General features: G+C 49.9%; 1 long non-coding RNA gene across 1 annotated transcript in view; it reads left to right on the forward strand.

Annotated features, from left to right (window-relative positions):
• The first annotated feature begins 6,828 nt into the window (after positions 1-6,828).
• The window catches only part of LOC149872446 (uncharacterized), a 51,707-nt gene continuing 34,515 nt past the window's right edge, over positions 6,829-24,020 (forward strand). Inside the window, exon 1 of the long non-coding RNA XR_016440630.1 lies at positions 6,829-6,933. This is a non-coding gene — a long non-coding RNA (uncharacterized LOC149872446). The remainder of the gene's footprint in view (positions 6,934-24,020) is intronic.

The raw sequence follows: 24,020 nt of genomic DNA on the forward strand, positions 1-24,020 counted from the left end.
TCCTTTTTGAATTGTGGAGCCCAAAACTGGACGCAGTACTCCAGCTGCGGCCTCACCAAGGCCGAGTACAAGGGGAGAATGACGTCCCGGGATTTGCTCGAGAAGCATCTATGGATGCAAGCCAGCGTTTTGGTCGCTTTACTAGCCGCAGCATCGCATTGCAGGCTCATGTTCAACTTGTGGTCAATGATGACCCCCAAGTCTCTTTCTTCAGTAGTGCTAACCAACGTAGCACTGCCGAGCCTATAAGGGTGCTGCAGGTTTTTCCTCCCAAGGTGGAGAACCTTGCATTTTTTGGTGTTAAACACCATCAGGTTCTCGTCTGCCCATTTGCTGAGCTTGTCCAGGTCAGCCTGGATCACCCGCCTGTCCTCTGGCGTGGATGCTTTGCCCCAAAGTTTGGTGTCATCGGCGAACTTGGCCAGTCAACTCCAGACTCCAGTGTCCACATCATTAATGAAGATGTTGAACAGTATGGGTCCCAGGACAGAGCCTTGAGGGACCCCACTGGTCACAGGGCACCACAATGACTGACTGCCATCAATAACAACCCTCTGGGTCCGACCACGGAGCCAGTTTCCCAGCCAGCGGATCGTGGTGGAGCCAAGGCCACAACTGGGCAGTTTGGCCAAGAGGTGATCATGGGATACCAGATCAAAAGCTTTTTTGAAGTCAAGATATATGACATCAACCTCTTCTCCCTTGTCCAGGTGATAGGTCACCTGGTCATAGAAGGAAATGACATTGGTCAAACAAGACCTACCCACAACAAACCCATGCTGGCTATCCCTTAGAATGTTAGCCTGGGCCAGTCCCTCAAGGATGGCCTCCTTAATAAACTTTTCTAGGATCTTCCCCAGGATAGACGTCAGGCTAATGGGCCTGTAGTTAGCAGGATCCACTCTCCTCCCTTTCTTGAAGATCGGCGCCACATTGGCCTTCTTCCAGTCTTCAGGCACTACACCAGAACACCAGGAGTTTTCAAAGATCCGTGCCAGGGGCTGGACTATGATGCTCACCAGCTCCTTGAGTACCCTGGGGTGCAGATTGTCAGGGCCAGCTGACTTGAAGGTATCCAGCTTCTCAAGGTGTTCCTTCACGATGTCAGGATTTATGGAGGGTAGGGGATCCCCCTCACCCAGATTTCCCTGTCCCATAGCAGGCATGGGCATCCCGTGTGACTGATGAAAGACTGACGCAAAGTACCTATTTAATAGGTTGGCTTTTTCCTGGGCGTCAGTTGTCAGTTGCCCCATCTGGTTTAGCAGGGGTCCAACATTGCCCTTGCTTTTCCTCCGGCTCCCCACATATCTGAAAAAGGACTTTTTGTTGTCTTTGATGCCTGAAGCTAGTTGGAGTTCAGTTGCGGCCTTGGCTTTCCTGGTTTGCTCCCTGCAGGACCGGACCAGCGCGGAGTAATCCTCCTTGGAGGTGAATCCCGTCCTCCATCCTTTGTAGGCTTTCCTTTTTAGCCACAGGAGGTCCACTAGGTCCCTGGAGAGCCAGGGGGGCTGCTGTGCCTTCTTGCTGCCTTTCCTCCGTGTTGGAATAGATTTAGCTTGTGCATTGAGGATCGCTTGCTTGAGAAGCAACCACTCTTCTTGAACTCCCATCTTCCAGGGGTCATGGTCCCTGAGGGCCTGACCGACAAGCCTCTTGAGCTTGTCAAAGTCGGCTTTTCTGAAGTCAAGGACTTCTGTGTTGCTGACTGACTTGCCAGCTTTACGGTGGATGGTGAAGGTGATCAGCTCGTGGTCCTGTCACCCAACTTCCCTTCGATCACCAGGTCACCGATTAGGTCGTCCCCCGTAGCCAGTACCAGGTCAAGCAGCGCTTTGCCTCTCGTTGGCCCATAGACTTCTTGGGTCAGGTAGAGGTCATCCATGCACGAGAGAAAGCTTTGCACCCGCTCAGATTTAGCTGAGTGATCTTCCCACGAGATGTCCGGGTAATTGAAATCACCCATGACAACCAAGGTCCTGGAGCAAGCGGCCTCAGCCAGTTCCCGGGCGAACTCCTGGTCAAGCTCAGGACTTTGAGTGGGAGGTCTGTAGTAGACTCCCACCATTGTGTTGCCTGTGCCAAATTCCCCACGAATTTTTACCCAGAGGGTCTCTAGCTGTCCATGCCGGTCGCCAACATCAGCTTGCAGGGACATGCAGCTTTCCTTCACATAGAGAGCTACACCCCCGCCCCTTTTGTCAACACGATCCCTCCTGTACAGGGTATAGCCCTCTATACCCGTGGTCCAGTCATGGGTGGAGTTCCACCAGGTCTCCGTTATCCCAATGACATCATATTTCTTTGCACTGAGCAGGAGGACGAGCTCGTCCTGCTTGTTGCCCAGGCTCCTGGCATTAGTGTACAGGCAGGCAAGTGTGCCCTTGGGGGCTCTTGCCTTGCCCACAGATTGTGCCAGGGCTGGGGCAGGGGTGGTCTCTCTTAAGTGCCTTGGTCCACTGGCTTTGCAAGGGTCGCTCTGCAGGCCAGCAGTGGCAGTAGTCCCCCCATCCCCCAGCGGGCTTAGTTTAAAGCCCGGTGGAGCAGGTCAGCCAGCCTGGCTGAGAAGAGCCTCCTCCCCAGGGGAGAGAGGTGCAGGCCATCTCTTCCCAGCAGCTCACTGCCTCTCTCACCAAAGAGCGGGCTGTGGTCATGGAAGCCAAAGCCTTCCCGATGACACCAGCGCCGCAGTCTTTGGTTGACTGCGTGGATCCTCCTCTCCCTCCTCAGCCCATAGCCCGAGACTGGGAGGATGGATGGAAACACCACCTGAGCTCCCAGACCCCTAAGCCCCGCTCCCAACTCCATGTAGCGCCTCATGACCTGGCTGGGGGTGCTCCGAGCCATGTCACTGGTGCCCACATGAATAAGGAGCATGGGGTAGTGATCTGTGGGCCGGAGGAGCTGTGGGATCCTCTCTGCAATGTCTCAGATGCAGGCCCCTGGGAAGCAGCAGACTTCCCGGGCTAAGGGGTCGGGGCGGCAGTTTGCCCCCTCGGTCCCCCACAGGATGGAGTCTCCCACAACAAACACCTTTCGCTTTGTCTTGGGGAGAGCAGGGGCACTAGCTGCGGTCGAGCCTGGGTTGCCTGCAGGAGCCGGCAACTGAGCAGGCTCTGCCGGGGCTGCAAGAGGTGCGAACCTGTTGCTAAGCTCCGGCGAGGGAGGGGCCTTGGTGCGGCGGGCCTTGGGGCCCTTGACCACCTTGGTCCATGCGCCTGGCTGGGCAGAGCGGGAGGTCCCAGAGTCCTCCTTAGTCGTGGAGAGAGACGGAGCTCTCCCCTGCGGCTCCCGGGGGAGAAGGGCCTGGCAGTAGGAGTCTATCTCCTGCTCACAGTCCCTGATGGCACGCAGTCTCTGGACTGTGGCCTGGAGCTCCTCCAGCTGGCGTGCCAGAGACCCCAGTAGAGAGCAGACCCTGCAAGGGGAGGTGGCCATGCTCCCGGGCCCCAGAGCCTGAAAAAGGGACAGGCAGCCCCCGCAGCCAAGAGCCAGGGGTTCTGTCTGCGTGGAGCCCAGAACCATGGGCTCCGTCTGGGCGGTCGCCTGTGTGGTGGCCATTGAAGGGGCCACAGAGCCCGAGGGGACCCTCGGGGTGCGGCGTGTGCCCATCCATGTCATGCCTCTGGTAGGCTGGCTACGGCTGGGGCTGGCTATGGCTGGGTGGGGGTCGCAGTCTAGGTCTCGTGCCCTCCTGCACCCTCCCCTTTGCGAACTCCGCGCTAACTTGGGCGCCTGTTTGCGCAGCCTGTTCATGCAGCTCCGGTCACGTGGCTCCCTGGGGGGCTGGGCCAAGTAGGGTCCTGGGTCGGGGCTTGACCCGGCCTGGCACCAGGCAGCGGCCTCCTCCCAGCAAGCGAGGAGTTAACCCCTTCCCACCATGAGCCCGCTTACCTCCGGCTGTGCTGGGGGTCGGCAGGGGTCTCAGCGGCTGCTGAGGGGGTGTCTGGGGGGCTTCGGGGGAGCGGGGGCGCAGCAGGCTTCCTTTGAAAGATGACATGTCTAAACTCCCTTCCTCTTACATCTTGATTACAGCGATTTCACTTTCTGTGGCCTTGACAACAGCAATCTTGCCTTGCTCATACCCATTCAGAACACCATTGCAATGATCGTTTTCCTAACCCATCAGTTAGACCATGTTGTCCCTTTCTACACCCCTCCCCGGTTGCCTCCTTTTCTAACACATCAGACTTAGAACTATTTGTCTTCACTTTCAATAATTTATGGCCTGCACCCTCCACTCATCTCTCATTCACCCTTACTCTGCAACTCGTACCTTTGCAAGGCCCCTGACACCAGCCTCTGCTGCCCACGTGATGCAATGTCAAACAAGCACCATAATGCTTTTTTCCATGCTGCTACCCTTTGTATTTGTGGGTTCCTTAAACTACTCATTGCCCTTCTTCAAAATCATCCTTGTTCTATTTTATTCATATTTATCTTATTATTAGATTCAGTCATAGACATTCAATTTAGACAGACATCACCTAAAGTTAATTCATTGGGTTATATTCATTCCCATGATTTGGTTAAGAATTTTGGTGACTGGAATCAGTATTTAATGAAAAATTCACTTTCCACTTTGGTCATGTTCCCACATTTTGTTTTTATGACTCTTCCTGGGAGGTGGATTTTCTGCATGGAATAGAGAAAATGTACTATATTGTTTCACATACAGCATGGCCCAAAATAATACACACCTTGCTTTGAAAAGCTGAATAAGGAAAAAAGATTCTTCCAGAGTTATGGCTGCACAGAGCATGGACTGAGCCTAATCTTCAGATGACTCACTCTCCCTTTCCTGCTTAATTTAAGGTAAAATCCTGCTGCTGAAGGCTGGTCTCCATGGGTGGATCTATGATTCAGGAAAGAGCAAGAGCCTGTAAAATTGGAGGGGAAATATCAGAAACAGTTAGCAGGCAGCAAAATTACCCTAAAAAGATTAAATTGATTAGTGGAACATCAAAACCATTAAAAACAATACAGACAATCATTAACACCTCTGAAATGAAAATAAGTCATTAAATAAACTGACTTTCTTAGCTACTTGAATAGTAATGCAACAGGTCCTGCACTGTAAAGCAGGAATCAAAGGCAGCAACTCAGCTTCCCTGCTTAATATATGCATCCCAAATTCGGGAGGGGGTCGGGGGGACTGAAGTGGCTCCAAAGCTTTAAAGCCGCCTCAGAGATCCAGCCTTAGGGTATAATGGTGCATCAATGAACCATCTATAACTTTGTTGTTTTATGTCCTATTTGGATGAAACATACAGAGATGGTAGCCTCTGCTGAGAACATAAAACCTGACAAGTTTCAAGAAGATTGGTGTAGGGGTTTATGGGGAACTGTACCCCAAATTATTAAAAGCCAAACTCATGTCACAGCTGTGTGTTACAACACAGGGAGGTCAAAACCACAGGGGTGGTAGCTCTTACTGGGGCCACAAAGCCTGCCAGGTTTCAAGGAGATCAGTGCAGGGGTTTGGGGGGAACTGCACCTCAAGCTGCAGACGAACAAAACTATGGGTGGCACTGTGTGTGTTAAGGCGCAGCAGGGTGACAGCTGCAGGGATGGTGGTCCCTGCTGAGGCCACAACACCTGCCAGGAGTTGAGGAAATCAGTGCAGGGGGGTTCTGGGGCCCTGCACCCCTAGCTGCTGACAGGCAAAACTCGTGTCAAGGCTGTCTGTCTTGGGGCAGTTGATTGTCTATATTCTTTCCTCTCCTTAACTTGGTTTTGTAGGTGCTAATTGATCCTCTCTATCATGCTTAATGCCTGTTGATGGCTCTACCCTGCATTAGTTTGCCTAATCCCTTTTGGAATGTAGCTCAGTTCCCAGAACACCTTGTGGCAAGGAGCTCCACATGCCAGTTACACACTATGTGGAAACAGGGCTTTTTTGTTTGTTTGTTATGGTGGAACCAGGGCACAGGACCATGACAGCACCAATCTACGCACCAGCTAATATGCTGCAGCATCAGGTCCCTGTAAGAGAACCCAGGACCTTGAGTCAGGGCCAATTCTCCCTGTCCAATGCATGGGAAGGGACAGGCACCTCAGAGCAGGATCCACTAAAGCTGCCTGGTGCAGAGCTGCCTAGTACTAACCAGCAAGTTATACAACTCTGAAGTAAACAACTCAACAACTATATGTGCTGCCCTATTAGAGCACAGGAAACTAATAAACTCTGCAGCAAGTTAATACTTGTAAATGCAATATAAATGAGTAGGACTCCTGTTAAGTGCATTGACATTTAAAGGGGATATTGGTTAATTTTAACATGGACAAATTAATAGTTTCTGGAAATGACAAATTACACTTTAAAATGGTGACAAATTAATCAAAGCATTTTCTATGCAAATCAATAGAACATATGCCAGGACTTAATTCATTACTCACACATAACATCACTATAACCTTATTTAGCCATATTTGACTGTATAAATAAAGAAGATTAAGTGGGGTGTGTGGCAGGAATCCACTTTTGTTTCTCCCCAAAATCTCTGTGCTGTAACAATGTGATTAGGATGGGCCCAGCACAGGAGACGCACCCTTACCCTATCTCTGTAGGTAACCTGAGCTGGCTACATTCCTGAGGGAGGGGGGAAACCTGCTCCCCCTGCCTATGTAACTGGTATCAGCTACCTGGGTGAGAGGCTTCTATTTGGTGGACTAGAGTCTGCCCGGCAACTAGTGATGTATTTCAAATTGGTTGGCTGACAGCCTCCATTGCTGGCCTCCATTGGACCAGGTGAATGAAGTCACAGGGGCTATATAAGTTAAGACTGCCCAGGCGGATGGGGCAGCAGCCATGCAGGGGATTCAGACTTAGAGAGGAGTTTACCATCTGAAACTGGCTGTCTCCCCCATAACTCATGAGCTAAGAACAGCCTGCCTCCAGAGGGGATCTCCAACAGCCTCGGGATGATGCTTGTGAGTAAGCTACTAGAGATCTGGTTAGATATATAGCTGGCAGTAACTCAGATGCATGATCAAAAAGCTACCTCAGCCAGCCTGTTTTGCTCTATGGGATTTCTATGATATTGGTCTATCTTGTACCCTATTTTCACCCTACCCCTGTAATCAATAAAATTCTCCTTTGTGACCAGTGTAGGAGACTTATTGAGGGGTAGGTCTAAATTATGCCTAAGAGGCCCCTTAGGTCTGTGGACTAAGGGAGACTTTCCTTGTTGGCCTCTGACTAGGGGAAGTGCCCCAAGTGCCTGTATTGGGTCGAGTACCTGTAGGACTATTAGGCCTGTGTTTCCCTGAAGGCACAGGGCCGAGACAGTCCCTTCTCGGGGTGGTGGCAGCTTACGTTTCCCCTAGGCTAGCAAGTGTGCTCCAGGAAGGGGGTCAGCAGGACGCAAGGCACCCCTAGGGAGGCACTCGGCGCCTGGAAGGTGGTCCGGGGCAGGGAGGTGGGCGGCTCAATGCAGAAGCGCCCCCTACTGACCTGCCAGAGGGTGTAACATACTGAAAAAAATGCTATCAGAGGACTTAAATGAATTTAAGTGATCAAGGCCAGATGGAATCTACACCAGGTGGCTGGAGACATTGCAGAGCCAAAAACAATACTGTTTACTAGGGCTGTGCAAGTCTTCAGACATAGCTTCAGATCTGGAGAAGCTTTGGATGCTTCAGGGTCCGAAGCAGCACATCCAGGTGGAAGCACTGGCCTCATTCAGTTTCTCAAAGTGTTTCTTAGCTTCCGAAGAACTTTGGAGCCACCTCGGAGCTGCCTCGGAGATCCAGCCATAGGGTATAATGGGAAAACAATAAAATATCTATAACTTTGTTGTTTTTTGTCCAGAGTGGTAGATTCTGCAGAGAGGATGAAGCCTGCCAAGTTTCAAGAAGATTGGTGCAGAATTTTGGGGGGAACAACACCCCAAATGCTTGAAAGCAAAGCTCACATCATGTCTAGGTATTACAACATAAGGTGAAAACTGCAGGGATGATAGCTCTTACTGAGCTCAACTGTACCCCAAATTATTGAAATCAAAACTCCTGTCACGTCTATGTGTTACAACACAGGGGGGTCAAAACTGCAGGAGTAGTAGGTCTTACTGAGGCCACAAAACCTGCCAAGTTTCAAGAAGATCGGTGCAGGGGCTTGGAGGGAACTGCCCCTCAAGCTGCGGACAAGCAAAACTGATGCCATGGGTGCTTGTGCGACTGAGTGTGTCTGTCTTGGGCGGGGAGGGGAGACACTGCTGCAGGCCTGGCTGCTAAGCTGCTGTGTTCCCAGTCACCAATCAATCAATCATGATTCACTCAGGGACCAACTCAACAGGACCTAGCTACTACATGACAAGATGAACATGGCCCAACAATGCGAGGTCACGGTCAGTAGAGCTAACCGTACCTTGTCGTGCATCCACAGATGCATCATGAGCAGGTCCAAGGAGGTGAACCTCCCCCTCTATGCGACACTGGTCAGGCCACAGCTGGAGTACTGAGTCCAGTTCTGGGTACTGCACTTCAGGAGGGATGTGGACAGAATTGAGAGTGCCCAGAAGAGGGCCACCCGCATGATTCATGGACAGAAGGGCAGGCCCTATGAGGAGAGGCTACGGGACCTGAACCTGTTCAGCCTTCACAAGAGAAGGCTGAGGGGGGGACCTGGTGGCTGTCTATAAACTCACTAGGGCGGACCAACAAGGTTTAGGAGAGACCTTGTTCCCCTGAGCGCCCCCTCCCCAGGGTAACAAGGAATAATGGCCACAAGTTGTTATACAGTTGGTATAGACTAGACATCTGAAGGCACTACTTCACAGTCAGGGCGGATAGGATCTGGAACCAACTTCCAAGGGAAGTGGTGATGGCTTCTACCCTGGGGGTCTTTAAGAGGAGATTTGACATCTACCTGGCTGGGATCATGTGAGCCCAGTGTTTCTTTCCTGCCCAGGGCAGGAGGTTAGACCTGATGATCTACAAGGTCCCTTCAGACCCTACATCTATGAACCTATGACTTAATGAGCATCAATTAGCATCTACAAAACCAGGTTAAGGAGAGGAAAGAATATAGACGATCAACTGCCACAAGACAGACAGGCTTGGCACGAGTTTTGCTTGTCAAGAGGTAGGGGTGCAGGGCCCCAGAAACCCCCCTGCACGGATCTCCTCAACACCTGGCAAGCATCATGGCCTCAGCAGGGACCACCATCCCTGCAGCTGTCACCCTGCTGCGCCTTAACACACACAGTGTCACCCATAGCACAAGTTTTGTTCATCCACAGCTTGAGGTGCAGTTCCCCCCAAACCCCTGCACTGATCTCCTTGAAACCTGGCAGGCTTTGTGGCCCCAGTAAGAGCTACCACCCCTGCAATTTTGACCCCCCTGTGTTGTAACACATAGCTGTGACATGAGTTTGGCTTTTAATAATTTGGGGTACAGTTCCCCACAAACCCCTACACGAATCTTCTTGAAACTTGTCAGGTTTTATGTGCAGAGGCTACCATCTCTGTATGTTTCATCCAAATAGGACATAAAACAACAAAGTTATAGATGGTTCATTGATGCACCATTATACCCTATGGCCGGATCTCTGAGGTGGCTTCAAAGCTTCAAGGCACTTCAGCCGGATAGAGGCAGAAACCTGGTCTGGAGCTCCACATTGAATCACAGCCATCCAAAGTGGAGGATTTGAAGCTGGATTGGATTGCTGCCAACTCTCACAGGCCTACTGTTTACCAACTCTTTAACTGTCAATGGAGCCCCATTGAACTCAGAGAAAAGATAATATAGCCTTCCAGGAGGGGTCAGGCTCCCCACCCCAGCTCCTACTTGGCCCAGCTCCCCAGGGAGCTACACAACTGGGCTGCCAATGCATGAGACAGGTTGGGGTGGCACTTATCTGTCCCCTCCTTCGGGGAGGGGGAAGGGATCCCCTTAGCCCCCTGAGAGCAGCATGGCACCAGCTGGCCCTTCTGCACATATGCACAGTTTAAAAAGGGCCCAGCAATGGCAGAAGCCACACTTGGGTCCTGGCTCTGTTGTGAGATGTGCAGGTGAAAGCCCACTGGGCAGCCATGAGCCCAGGAACCCCCCAGGAGAGACTCCAGGACCCCCAATGAGCCCTGGCCTGCCTGCAAATAAGCAGGGGCCCATGGTGGGAGGGACATAGCCAGCTGTCAGGCAGCTGAGTGGAGCTGAGGAGGGTCACCCCCCCTGGATCCTACTTCCCTCAGCCCCACAGGGAGCCACGTGACTGAAGCCTCACAGACAGGCCACACAAACAGGTGCGCTTCTGGGCACCGGCACATGAGTGAGTGCCAGAGTTTGAATGGGAGGACCTGTGGCCCAGCCAGTGATCCCCCTAGGGTAGGCAGTCCCATCAGTAGCCGGGCTACCAGCGACACAATGTGGATGGGCATTCGCCACATCCCAAGGGTCCCCTCGGGGTCTGTGGCCTCCATTTCTGGCACCTAAAAGGCCTCCACCCAGATGGAACCCTTGGTTCCAGTCTCCACACAGATGAAGCCCCTGGCTCTTGGCTGTAGGGGCTTCCCAGAATGTTTCCAGGCTCATGGGACTGGGAGCATGGCCACCTCCCCTTGCAAGGTTTGCTCCACTTTGTATTGTCTAGGGCACCAGATAAAGGAGCTCCAGGCCACAGTCCAGACACTGTGTGCCATCAGGGATGGTGAGCAGGAAATCAACTCCTACTGCCAGGCCCTTCACCCCCTGGAGGTGGAGTGTAGACCAAGGTCACCTTCCAGGACAAGGGAGAACTCAGGGATCTCCCATACTGTACTTCCAGGGGGTTGGACCTAGGTGGTCAAGGGCCCCAAGGACCAACGCACCAAGGTCCCCTCCCCTCTGGAGCTCTGCAACAGGTACGGACTTCTTGCAGCCCCAGGTGAGCCTGCAGAGATGCCAGCTCCTGCAGGCAAGGGAGGATCACCCACCCCTATTTTACCAAAGATGAAACGCAGAGTGGTCATTGTGGGACACTCCCTCCTGAGAGGGACTGAGGCAGCAATCTGCCACCTTTTCCTTGCTCCTCGCAGTTAAGGGTCATGGTCTGAGGAGGGAGAGACAGGTTGAGGTTTCACAGTTTCATAGTTTCTAGGGTTGGAAGGGACCTGATCAGATCATCTAGTCTCACCCCCTGCTGTGGCAGGAAACAGTACGGGGGTCAAATAACACCAGCAAGGGTTAAAAAGCCCCCAGGGTAGGAGCCTGCACCACTTCTCTTGGAATTTGGTTCCAGATCCTAGCCGCCCTGACCGTGAACTAGCGCCTCCTGATATCTAACCTAAACCTAGCCTCTGACAGCTTGTGACCGTTATTCCTGGTCACTCCTGGTGGTGCTCGGGGGAACAGTGACTCCCCCAGTGCCTGATGATCCCCCCTGACTAGTTTATAACAGGCCATGAGAACCCCCTTCAGCCTTCTCTTTTGGAGGCTGAACAGGTTCAGGTCCCATAGCCTGTCCTCATAGGGCCTGCCCTGTTGTCCCCTGATCATGCGAGTGGCCCTCCTCTGGACCCTCTCTATGTTGTCCACATCCCTCTTGAAGTGTGATGCCCAGAACTGGACGCAGTACTCCAGCTGTGGCCTGACCAGTGCCACATAGAGGGGGAGGATCACCTCTTTGGACCTGCTTGAGATGCATCTGTGGATGCATGACAAGGTGCGGTTGGCCTTCCTAACTTCAACCAAAGACTGCGGCATTGGTGTCATCATGAAGGCTTCAACTTCCACAATCACAGCCCACTTTTTGGTGAGAGAGGAACTGGTCTGCTGGGGAGAGATGGCCTCCACCTCACTCTGCTGAGAGGCTGGACACCTTCAAGCCAGCTGGTCAAGACATTACACACTAGCTGGCAGGTGTCATAGCCCAAGCATTGTCAAAAATGTTCAAAAACTCAGGGCACTCATGTGAAGTACCTGAAGACTGGAAGAAGGCCAATGTGGTACCCTTCTTCAAGAAAGGGCGGAAGGTAGATCCTGGGAATTACAGGCCAATCAGCTTGACCTCAATCCCCAGTAAGATTCTTGTGAAAATTATCAGGGGGAGCCTTCTGGATGAGCTGGCTGAAGGCAACATCCTGAGGGATAGACAACATGGGTTTGTCATGGGTAGGTCTTGCCTGACCAATCTCATCTCCTCCTTTGATGTATCACCTTGACAAGGGAGATTGATGTCATATATCTGGACTTTAAAAAAGCTTTTGACCTTCTCATGGAAAATTGACCAACTGTGGCCTTGGCTACACCACAGTCTGATGACCAGGAAATTGGCACCAAGGTCAGACCCAGAGAGTAGTGGTCGATGGCAGTGAGTCATTACGGCGCTCTGTAAGCAGTGGCATCCCTCAAGGCTCTGTCCTTGGACCAGCTCTCTTTAACATATTTATCAGTGATGTGGACATTGGTGTCAAAAGCGCACTGGTTACGTTCATCACTGACACTAAACTTTGGGGCATATTGTCCACACCTGAGGACAGGCTAGTGATCCAGCCTGATTCAGATGAACTTAGTAAGTGGGCAGACACAAACCTGATGATGTTCAATACTGATAGATGGCAAGGTACTCCACCTTGGGGAAAAAAACCCACAGCATACTTATAGGCTTGGCAGTGCTACACTTGCTAGCACCACTGCTGAAAGAGACTTGGGGGTCATAATTGACCACAAGATGAACATGAGCCATCAATGCGATGTCACAGCTGGTAAAGCAAACAAAACCCTGGCTTGCATCTATAGATCCTTCTCAAGTAAATATCAGGATGTCATCCTCCCACTGTACTCAGCCTTGGTGAGGCCACAGCTGGAGTACTGCATCCAATTCTGGGCTCTGCAATTCAAGAAGAATGTTGAGAAGCTTCAGAAAGTCCAGAGAAGAGCCACATGCATAATCAGAGGGCAGGAGAATAGGCCTTATGAAGAGAGGCTGAGAGCCATGGGACTCTTCAGTCTGGAAAAGCGCAGGCTCAGGGGGGACCTGGTGGCTACCTATAAGTACATAAGGGGTGTTCATCAGGATCTTGGAGAATGGTTGTTCGCCAGAGCTCTCCAAGGAAAATCAAGGACCAATGGTCATAAACTCCTACAAAACTGTTTTAGGCTGGACATAAGAAAAAAATTGTTTACTGTCCGAGCCCCCAATACCTGGAATAGACTCCCTCCAGATGTGGTTCAGGCACCTACTCTGGACTCATTTAAGAAATGCTTGGACGCTTATCTTGCTGGGTCCTTTGACCCTAACTGACTTCCTGCCCCTGGGGCAGGGAGCTGAACTTGATGATCTTCAAGATTCCTTTCAGCCCTAACATCTATGAAATCTATTACATCTATAGTTCCCTTCTTTACATGATAAAAACAAGGACCAAGAAATTATACACCAAACTGTCTCAACTTAAATGCCTGGGATGTTAATAGAGGAAATAAGAAAACAGCCAATCAGTAAACACATGGAAGAGAAAGGACTAACCACCAGCAGACAACAGGGATTTGTTAAGAATGAATCATGCCAAGCTCAACTCAATTTCCTTTTCAGAAGAGATCACTGGTTCAGTGGGTAAAAGCAATGATGGACATAATGCACCTGCTATTAATAACAGCTTCTGCGAATCCATAAAAATATGGGCTGGATAGAAATACTGTTAGGTGGATGAATAACTTCTGGAACAGCTGCATCCAATGGGTAATTACCATATGAGTGGACTGATGCAAGACTGGCAGGTCTCAAATGACTATCACTGTCAACTCTTCTACACCTAGTGTTGACTAATATTTTTTATTATGACCTGGATTTGTGGGAAGAGAGCACACTGATCACATATGCAGGTGGAAAAAAATTGGAAAGGGTTGCAGATATTTTGGAGGATAGAATTAAAATTCAAAAGCAAATTGATAGATGGTTAATTAAATTCAGTTTTTCAAAGTGACATTCATAAACAAATGTAGATCACAAACAGGGAAGAAAACAACTGTGTTACTGAAGACCTTGGTCCCTCAGGGATCGATGGAAAAATGCTACATTTCTTATCCCAACCAGGTCTGGCTGGAAGTGAGGCAATGAGCTGTTCAGTGCTTTCAAGACAGAGGTGCTGCTGGCATGCACAGAAGAATATTTGGTGCTTGAGTACCTTTGATGTCAAAAGGCTTCAGGCAGCTACACAGAGCCAGACTCTGTACCTGTATCTCTATGTCACTGGTTAGCAAACCACCCCTCTAAGCTGGCATGCTTTTCCCAGTACTTAGCCTTAAATGAAATTGCTTGGAGATTTTCTGTCAGCTGGAATGACTCAGACTTCCAAACAGAACCCTGCTTTTAGAAAGTATTCCATCGATGACATGAACTCCAGAATAGAAATGTTGAGCTTGTAAAATACAACCTTCTTGAATGGAAAGTTTAGTTTTTTTCCATTAGTTATTTCAGATTGCACAGTGTTGTCTGAATTGGTTGTTAGTTTCTCACTTCTTTGATTACTTGCATTATATTTGAACTTTTTACCCAGTCATAAAGGTCTGCTGTATTTAAGTATTCAGTTATATTAACTGGATATTTTCCAAATGGGCACAAGAGATCATTTTAAAATTGTTCTCTTCTGAAAATTAAATTATAATTCTTCAAATACATGACCTTTAAAGTGTTCCTCTACTCTCACTTTCATATTTGTGTAAGTAATAAATGCAATAGGTATGATAGAAGAAGTGGAGTGGGTTGATATTAGAGTCAGCAATTTTTTAATGTTTAGGTCTGACAAAGCATACAGTAGGGAAATTACATTATTCTATTAACAGTGCTCTTTCACTTAATGGCTTGTCCCAAGTGATGGCCTAGGAGAAATGGTTTATGTTAACTATTTGTTTCATTGCAACCGACTCAAACATTAAACTTAATAAAAGTAAAAATTTTATTATTTTTACAATTCCACATTATTTGAGTCTTCTCCATACTTCTATAGCGATGACAATTGGATAGATGGATCAAAGAAAAAAAGAAAAAGAGGCCAGTATTTCAAAAGCAACCTGTAAATGTTGCTTATAAAGTTTGTGGTCATAGTCCCTTAAATGACAACTCAGTTGTTGTTACAAATCTTCATCTTTGTGCCCCTCAGTTACTTATGCTATTGTAGCCTGAGTTTACACAGGTTTGTACTTTCCTCTCCAATTGAGGGAATTATTGGCATGGCAGTGTGCTATGGAGGGACACAACAGCCCAGTGGCTGCCTCCGTCTCCTATAGAGTATCATAGAATCATAGAGGTAGGGTCAGAAGGGACCTTATAGATCTTCAAGTCCGACCCCCTGCCAGGGCAGGAGAAAAAACTGGGCTCAAATGATCCCAGCTAGGTAGTCATCAAGCCTCCTCTTAAAGACCCCCGGGGTAGGAGCCAGCACCACTTCCCTTGGAAGTTGGTTTCAGATCCTAGCCACCCTGACCATGAAGTCGTTCTTACAGATTTCTAATCTAAACTTACTTTCCAACAACTTGTGGCCATTATTCCTTGCTATGCGAGGGGAGCGCTCTGGGAAACAAGGCCTCTTCCAAACCCTTCAGTCTCCCCTAGTGAGTTTATAGACTGTCACCAGGTCCCCCCTCAGCCTTCTCTTGTGAAGGCTGAACAGGTTCAGGTCCCGCAGTCTCTCATTGTAGGGTCTGCCCTGTAGTCCCCAGATCATGCGGGTGGCCCTCCTCTGGACCCTCTCAATGTTGTCCACATCCCTCCTGAAGTGGGGCACACAGAACTGGACACAGTACTCCAGCCTGACCACTGCCGCATAGAAAGGGAGGATCACCTCCTTGGCACTACTTGAGATGCATCTGTGGATGCGCGACAAGGTGTGGTTAGCCCGGCCAACTGTGAGCTCGCCTTGTTGGCCCATGTTCATCTTGGAGTCAGTAATGACTCCAAGATCCCTTTCTGCCTCTGTGCTCTCAAGAAGGGAGTTTCCCATCTTATAAGTGGGCTGGTGGTTACTACTGCCCACGTGCAGCACCCTGCACTTGTCATTGTTGAAGTGCATCCTGTTTTTTGCTAGCCCACCCCTGTAACCTATCCAAGTCTTGCTGCAGCCTTTTCCTCCCTACTAGTGTGCTCACCTCACCACAAATTTTGGTATCATCAGCAAATTTAGACAGGGTGCTTTTCACCCCGTCATCCAAATCACTGATAAAGAGATTGAACAGCGCGGGCCCAAGGACCGAGCCCTGGGGGACTCCGCTGCCCACTTCCCCCCAGGTCAAATATGACCCATCCACCACCACCCTCCGAGTGCGACCCTTCAGCCAATCTGCAATCCATCTGACTGTGTAGGCATCAATGCCACAGCCACCCAATTTCTTAATGAGGATGGGGTGGGAGACGTTGTCAAAGGCCTTGCTGAATTCCAGAAAGACTACATCCACAGCAACACCTGCATCCAAGGCTTTTGTGACCTGATCATAAAAGGCAATCAAGTTGGTCTGACATGACCTGCCCCTAATGAAACCATGCTGGTTGCCCCTGAGCACCATCTCTGAGGCCGGCCCATCACAGATGTGCTCCATGATGATCTTCTCAAAGAGTTTCCCTAGGATTGAGGTAAGACTGATGGGCCTATAGTTGCCTGGGTCCTCCCTCCTCCCTCTTTTAAAGATGGGGACCACGTTGGCTACCTTCCAATCTTCCGACACCTGGCCCGAGCACCAAGAGTGCTTGTAAAGCCATGCCAAGGGCCCTGCAATAACCCCTGCTAGCTCCCTCAACACCCTGGGGTGGAAAGCATCTGGACCTGCTGACTTGCCGTCCAGCCCCTCCAGAAGCTCTCTAACCCAGTCTTCCCCAACCTGAGGTCTGGAGGCATTCCCCTTGAGTCTGTCTTGCATCACGGTATGGAAGTCCCTGTCCCTGCCCAAGAAAACAGAGGTGAAGAATTGGTTAAACAGGTGTGCTTTCTCCTCTGGCGCAACCACCAGATTGCCCAGAGGATCTTGCAGGGGCCCCACATTTCCTGGTGTTTTCTTCATCTTCCCTATATATTTGAAAAAGGACTTCTTGTTATCTTTGATTTTGGACACAAGTCCTAGCTCTATGTCTGCCTTAGCTTTCCTGACAGCCCCCCCTACAGGCCCGAGCAGAGGAGGTATACTCCTCTTTGGAGAAAGCACCCTGCTTCCACCAGTTGTATGCCACCTTTTTGGCAATCAGGCATTCCCAGATGCCCTTGGTGAGCCAGGGGGGCTTTCGGGCACTCTTGCCCCCCTTGCTTTTTGTTGGGATGGTCAGCCCTTGGGCCCTGATTGTCATCTCCTTAAGGAACAACCACTCATCTCGAGCACTGAGTTTCCCTGCCCTTGAGAATCCCAGGTCCTCTCCCACTAATCTCCTCAACTCATTGAAGTTGGCCCTCTTGAAGTCTAGGGCTACTGCCTTGCTGCTGGCCCTTGACACCCTGCGCTGAATGGTAAACTCCAGCAAGCGATGATCGCTATCACCGAGGTGGTCAAGCACCTGGAGGCCCCTTACCAGGCCCTCACCTGTAGCCAGGACGAGATCCAACAGAGCATTTCCTCTGGTGGGACTGTGCACCTCCTGAATTAAGTGGAGGTCCTGTATCTCGGCCAGGAACCTCCTGGAACGGTTCGACCTGGCTGACTCTTCCTCCCAGCAGATGTCCGAGTAATTGAAGTCACCCATGACAACTACATCACTTGCCTTAAGTGCCTCTGCAAACTGGCCTGAAAATTCCTGGTCCAGCTTCTCTCCTTGGTTGGGGGGTCTGTAGTAGACCCCCATCATTAAATCCCTTTCCCCACGGCCCCCTTGTATCTTGACCCAGAGCACTTCCGCTTGCCCCTCCTCTGACCCTATTTTGCTGGCAGAGAATATGTATTGCTCCTTGACATAGAGCACCACACCCCCGCCTTTCCTTCCTTCTCTATCCCGCCTGTAAAGCCTATAGCCCCTAATGCTAACTGCCCAGTCTTGGGATGAATCCCACCAAGTTTCTGTTAATCCTATTATGTCTAGGTCTGAACTGGCTCTTCTGAGGGCAAGTTCCTCCTGCTTATTCCCCATACTACGAGCATTGATATATAGGCATTTAAGGCCCTGCCTAGCTGCATGTGCCACCCCCCAATTTGGGAGACTGTTTTGGTAATTGATTGACTGGAGTAAGGTCCAGTCAATCAATTACTTAATTAAATACATGCTAATTATCACAACAAAACCATTGATGGGGTAAGGACAAGTTTACAAAACAATAAACCCTATAATATAGATAGATAGATAGATATACCACATGCAGTTTGGGGGTGGCCTCCCCTGTGGGGACCCTCTCTCCAGTTGTACTTACTACTACTCTGCAGTCCTAGAGGTTTGCATCTTGTTCTCCAGGTCAAGCTCTGTCCCTGCTGGGTTTTCCTGCTGCCTTACTCTGCTGCCACCGTCCTGGCTTAGGGCCACAGGCACCACTGTGTGTAGTGGAGGCTTCACTTTGTGCTAGGGGTTGGAGGCCTGGACAGCCTTGTGCAGCACTGGATCTCGGTCTGTTCCCGGACCCTCTGGGCTGTGTCATCTGCACTGAGCTGCTGCCCTGTGTCAGCAGCTGTAGACCCGAGCCACCTCCAGCAGCTCCCAGGGTCTCTCACCCTCTGTTCAGTGCCTCCTATAAGTTTATCAGGGGTGACCACCAGGATCTGGGGGAACGTTTGTTCACCAGAGCGCCCCAAGGGATGACTAGGTCGAACGGTCACAAACTCCTGAAAGACCGTTTCAGGCTGGACATAAGGAAGAATTTCTTTACTGTCCGAGCCCCCAAGGTCTGGAACAGTCTGCCAGCGGAGGTGGTTCAAGCACCTACATTGAACACCTTCAAGAGTAAATTGGATGCTTATCTTGCTGGGATCCTATGACCCCAGCTGACTTCCTGCCCTTTGGGCAGGGGGCTGGACTCGATGATCTCCCAAGGTCCCTTCCAGCCCTAATGTCTATGAAATCTATGAAATCACTTGGAAACGTTAGAATGGAGGAAAGGAAAAATTATGATTGTGTGCATGGCCGCTTCCCTCCAGAAAAGGGTGCAGTTAGCACAGGCTGTGGAGCCATCCTTCCACAAGGTTTGGCAGTGTCTGTATGGAGAGAAACTGGAAACTGAGCTCTGGGAAGACCAGCGGGAGGAGAAAGATGGAGAGGAGAAGATTAATGATGAGTCTGGTGCTGAACACCCCTGGTATGTCCCTGTCCAGAGGGAGGAACTCAGCCAAGTTTTTCTCATGGTGATAACTTGTTCAGGGCCTCAAGGAGGGAATCCCTGAATAGAGCTGCATTCCTTTATCTTTCCTGAGATTAAAAATATACAAAAGCAGCATAATTCCAAGCTAGGAGAGCAAGTAATAGACTGGCTAGTTCAAATATATAGTAAAGGGGCATCTGCAATTTCAATGAGTAGAGCCGAAGCAAAACAAATCATCCTATCCCCTGAGCTCCAGTTGAATCAGTTTGTAGGAGGTGAAAAAATGTTATTTTGTTTTCTGCTGCAATGCAAGCAGCTGTGGCCACTTATAGTGATATAGAAAAAGAGCTTAACCCTGCCCCTTGGGTGTGGACCAATTTAGAAGAGGCTGTCCGCAGCTTGTATCAGTCAGCACTACCTGAAATCATTCCTGCAGCAGTTTAAACTCACACACTAGATTCAAAAGTTATGACAGCACCACTGTGGAAGAAGTTTTGCCAATGAAAATCAACAGAAGACTGGTGCCAGAAGACTGGAAGAGAGCCAATGTCGTTCCCATCTTCAAAAAGGGGAGGAAGGAGGACCCGGGAAACTATAGGCCGCTTAGTCTTACCTCAATCCTGGGCAAGCTTTTTGAGAAAATTATTCTGGCACACATCCACGAGGGGCCAGCAGGGGATTTCATGTTTAGGGGCAACCAATATGAGTTCATCAGTGACAGGTCCTGTCAGACCAACTTGGTGGCCTTCTATGATCATATCACTAAATCATTAGATGCAGGAGTAGCAGTGGACATAGTCTTCCTGGACTTTCAGAAGGCCTTTGACACTGTCTCTCACCCCATTCTCATTAAGAAACTGGGGGGCTGTGGTGTCGCCACCCACACAGTCAATTGGGTCGCCAACTGGCTGGAGGGTCGCACCCAGAGAGTGGTGGTGGATGGGTCATTTCTGACGTGGAGGGATGTGGGCAGCGGGGTTCCACAGGGCTCGGTCCTCAGGCTCACACTGTTCAACATCTTCATCAGTGATTTGGACAAGGGGGTAAAAAGCACCCTGTTCAAATTTGCTGATGACACTAAATGTGTGGGGGATGTGGGCATGCTGGAAGGCAGGAATAGGCTGAAATTGGACCTAGACAGTTTACAAGGGTGGGCGGATGAGAATAGGATGGGATTCAACACCAACAAGTGCAAAGTGATGCACCTGGGGAGGAAAAACTGGCACCATACTTACAGGTTGGGGAACTCCCTTCTTGTCTGGGCAGAGGCGGAAAAGGATCTTGGGGTCATCATTGACTCCAAGATGAACATGGGCCGGCAGTGTGGGGATGCAGTCAGGAAGTTCTTTGTCATGCATCCACTTCAAGCAGATTCAAGGAAGTGATACTCCCCCTCTATGTGGCACTGGTCAAGCCGCAGTTGGAGTACTGCATCCAGTTCTGGGCGCCGCACTTTAAGAGGGATGTGGACAATATGGAGAGGGTCCAGAGGACGGCCACTCGTATGATCAGGGGGCAGCAGGGCAGGCCCTATGAGGAGAGGCTATGGGACCTGAACCTGTTCAGCCTCCACAAGATAAGGCTAAGGGGGGTCTAGTGGCCTGTTACAAACTAGTCAGAGGGGACCAGCAGGCATTGGGAAAGTCCCTGTTCCCCCAAACACTACCAGGAGTGACCAGGAATAACGGTCACAAGCTGGCAGAGGGTAGATTTAGTCTAGATATCAGGAGGCGCTACTTCACAGTCAGGGCGGCTAGGATCTGGAACCAACTTCCAAGAGAAGTGGTGCAGGCTCCTTCCCTGGGGGTCTTTAAAAGGAGGCTAGATGTACACCTTGCTGGGGTCGTTTGACCCCAGTACTTTTTCCTGCCATGGCAGGGCGTCAGATTAGATGATCTACTCAGGTACCTTCCGAACCGAGAAACTATGAATCTGTGAAACAGTGTGCATCTCAGCCCTGTTGGCCTTGGAGCCAGAGGCAGTGAATCACCCAGTAAGAGATGTCATCCGGTGATCAGTGCAGCTTTTACCCATTTTGCAGAAGCCAAGGCTTACCAAACTGATGAAAACTGCCAAGGCCACAGCGGTGGCCTCAGCAAAAGATAAACACCCTGGCCCCCCAGAATTGTTGAGAAAAGCCAGAAAATGCTGGCCCAAGACTCCACAAGCAAAAATGTGAAAAGTCTTGATTGCTGCCTTTTCAATAAGGTGCAAATTGATAGATTGCCCACCAATGTCTTATGAGAGCTGTGCGCTAAACACTGTACCAAGAGGGCAAGCCCAAAAGTGGAGCCTTCAGTGCCACCAACTGTGGCACCAGAGGGATTCTTTGCCCTGAGGGCAAAACTGTTGACATTTTCCCAGGCACATGTGGGGCCACCAGCCTTTACCCCATCTGATCACGTGGTCTAGCGAGTCTGGCCAGCCCAAACCCCAAAGAAAGGGGCCACAATGGGGGCAATAGCGAGCCAGGGACTGGTATCTAAAGTTAATATTGGCCCCTTAATTCAGATACCTGTATAGATTCAATTAAATAAAAGTGAAAAGTCAGTTGATATGCTATTGGACATGAGTACCCAGATTTGCATTATAGATTTCAGAGATTGGAAGGGGGAGAAAGGAACTCCTTATCAAGCAATTGGAGTTGGAGGCACCAGACGACCAGGACATGTGGTCCGAGCCACTTTGCATTACCTAATAGCTCCAAGGTAACAGTGGCAGCAGTAATACTTAAAGGGGGGACCAAGCTTACTGGGACTTAGTGTACTAAGAGGATAGCGGGTTTCCCTTGAGCAAGAGAATTGGCAGTTTGGATGTGCAGTCCCTCACCAAGAACCAGAAGAAATGGCTATAACGGCTGTAACTCAATGTAGTATGATCCCACTAATCCTGCCTCCCTTAAAATGAGTTGACAGACCCCAGTATCAACCCGCCCCCCCACAACCCCGTGAGGCCACATAATCTATTCAGTGTATTATCAGCCAGCAGTTGAAAGACAAAACTATTATCTGGACCCACTCTCCGTATAACAATCCAGTGTGGTGGCCAGTGCATAAGCCAAATAGAAGGTAGCAGCTAACTATTGACTTTCAAGCTTTGAATGCTAATACTGACTGCTTGATGGCTGCTGTCCCATCACTACCAGCCTTGACAGAAAGCATCCAGTGTTATAAGCCTGCACAGATAGACTCCATTAATATCAAAAACATGTTGTGACAGTACGTGTTTGTAGCCATAGAAGTTATCACCAGAATACAGTTTACCCACACCTTGGCGAGAGCTACAGCCCAGGACACTTGTGCAGCACTGGAAACTCTGCTAGCTGTGTATCCACCACCCATAGAACTACAGAGTAATAATGGCCCTCACTTCCACAATCATCTTGTGTATAACTGGACTGCAAAACATAGCATATTATGGATATATCACATCCCATACCATCTGCAGTCTAACAGATTGGTAGAGCGAGTCAGTGGCAACCTCAAATGCAATTTTTGGTTAGCCGCTGGCCCAGCTCTTAAGGACTGGGACTTGCACCTGGATCAAGGTATCAATACAGCCAATAACCGACCCCATCCGGAAGGTAGCCCTATGCAAAAGGCCTTCAGATTGGGTGGGCCCCATAGCCAGCAGTAGAGCAACCTAGGGGTGGTGACACAGGAAAGCTCCAGGCAGGAGATCAGGTGGTAGTGAAGCATCCTCAGGGAGATAAATGGGAGGAGGCACTATTAGTAAAAAGTATACATAATACATGGTGGGTATTTAAGTCAGATTCATCTAACGGGAGCCAAGCTCCCTGTTGTCTTGTTCCTACAGATTGGATCTGTCCACAAATGTCTGAGTGACTGGTAGCATAAAGTGGTGGACTGTTATAACTGTACTCTTATTGTTAATACCTTATTGTGTTTCCTGGGTAGGGCATGTCTACTATCCTTCTTATTACCCAGATATTAATGAACTTGCTCTTGAAGACCTCAAGGAGTAGCCTGACCCTGAAGAGCATCCCCTGGAAATGTGCTCAGATGACCTTCACATGGTCCAGATGCAGTATCCATATTAAAAGAAACCTGTCACCCCAGAACAAATGAAGTCCTGGGCTCTGAGTAGAAGAAACAGGATAGTTGACTGGCAAGGTGGTAACTGTCAGTGCACTTGTGGCACCAGTTATTATCTTGGCTACTTTCCCTACCTGAAGGCTGGAATGACTAACTGTAAGAGGGGAGGTAATTGTTGTAGCCCTGCTCGTTTGGGAGTTTGTTGTTACATACTTCCTGAGGGGAAACCCCATTGAGCTCAACACCACTGAGTCTGTGCCCCCAACTGTGCATTCTGCATCTGTTCAGCCTCTCGAGCCACTGTGTTTATGGGAGAATCTACCCCCTCCCATTCCTATGGCTGGCAACACTCTCCAGCAATGGTGTGAAGCCCATTAGGTGGGAGGGCACACAGCAGGTTGGAGCAGTTATTACATTGTTTGTGAATCATACCTATACAGAGGTGTGGTAGAATGGTACCCACTTTAATACAACTAGAAGGAGGCTGTATCCACAAGGCTCCACCACTTATTCCCATCCTTTTATACCAGTGGGTTTCCTAAAGTGAATATGTGCTATGATTCTGCCAGGGCAGTGCTGTTTCATAGTTTCATAGTTTCTAGGGTTGGAAGGGACCTGAGCAGATCATCTAGTCCGACCCCCTGCCATGGCAGGAAAGAATACTGGGGTCAAACGACCCCAGCAAGATGTGCATCTAACCTCCTCTTAAACACCCCCAGGGTAGGAGCCTGCACCACTTCTCTTGGAAGTTGGTTCCAGATCCTAGCCGCCCTGACTGTGAAGTAGCGC

Source organism: Crocodylus siamensis, chromosome 2 (assembly GCF_052110815.1).
Source record: "Crocodylus siamensis isolate JL-2025a chromosome 2, ASM5211081v1, whole genome shotgun sequence".
Taxonomy (NCBI): Eukaryota; Metazoa; Chordata; order Crocodylia; family Crocodylidae; genus Crocodylus; species Crocodylus siamensis.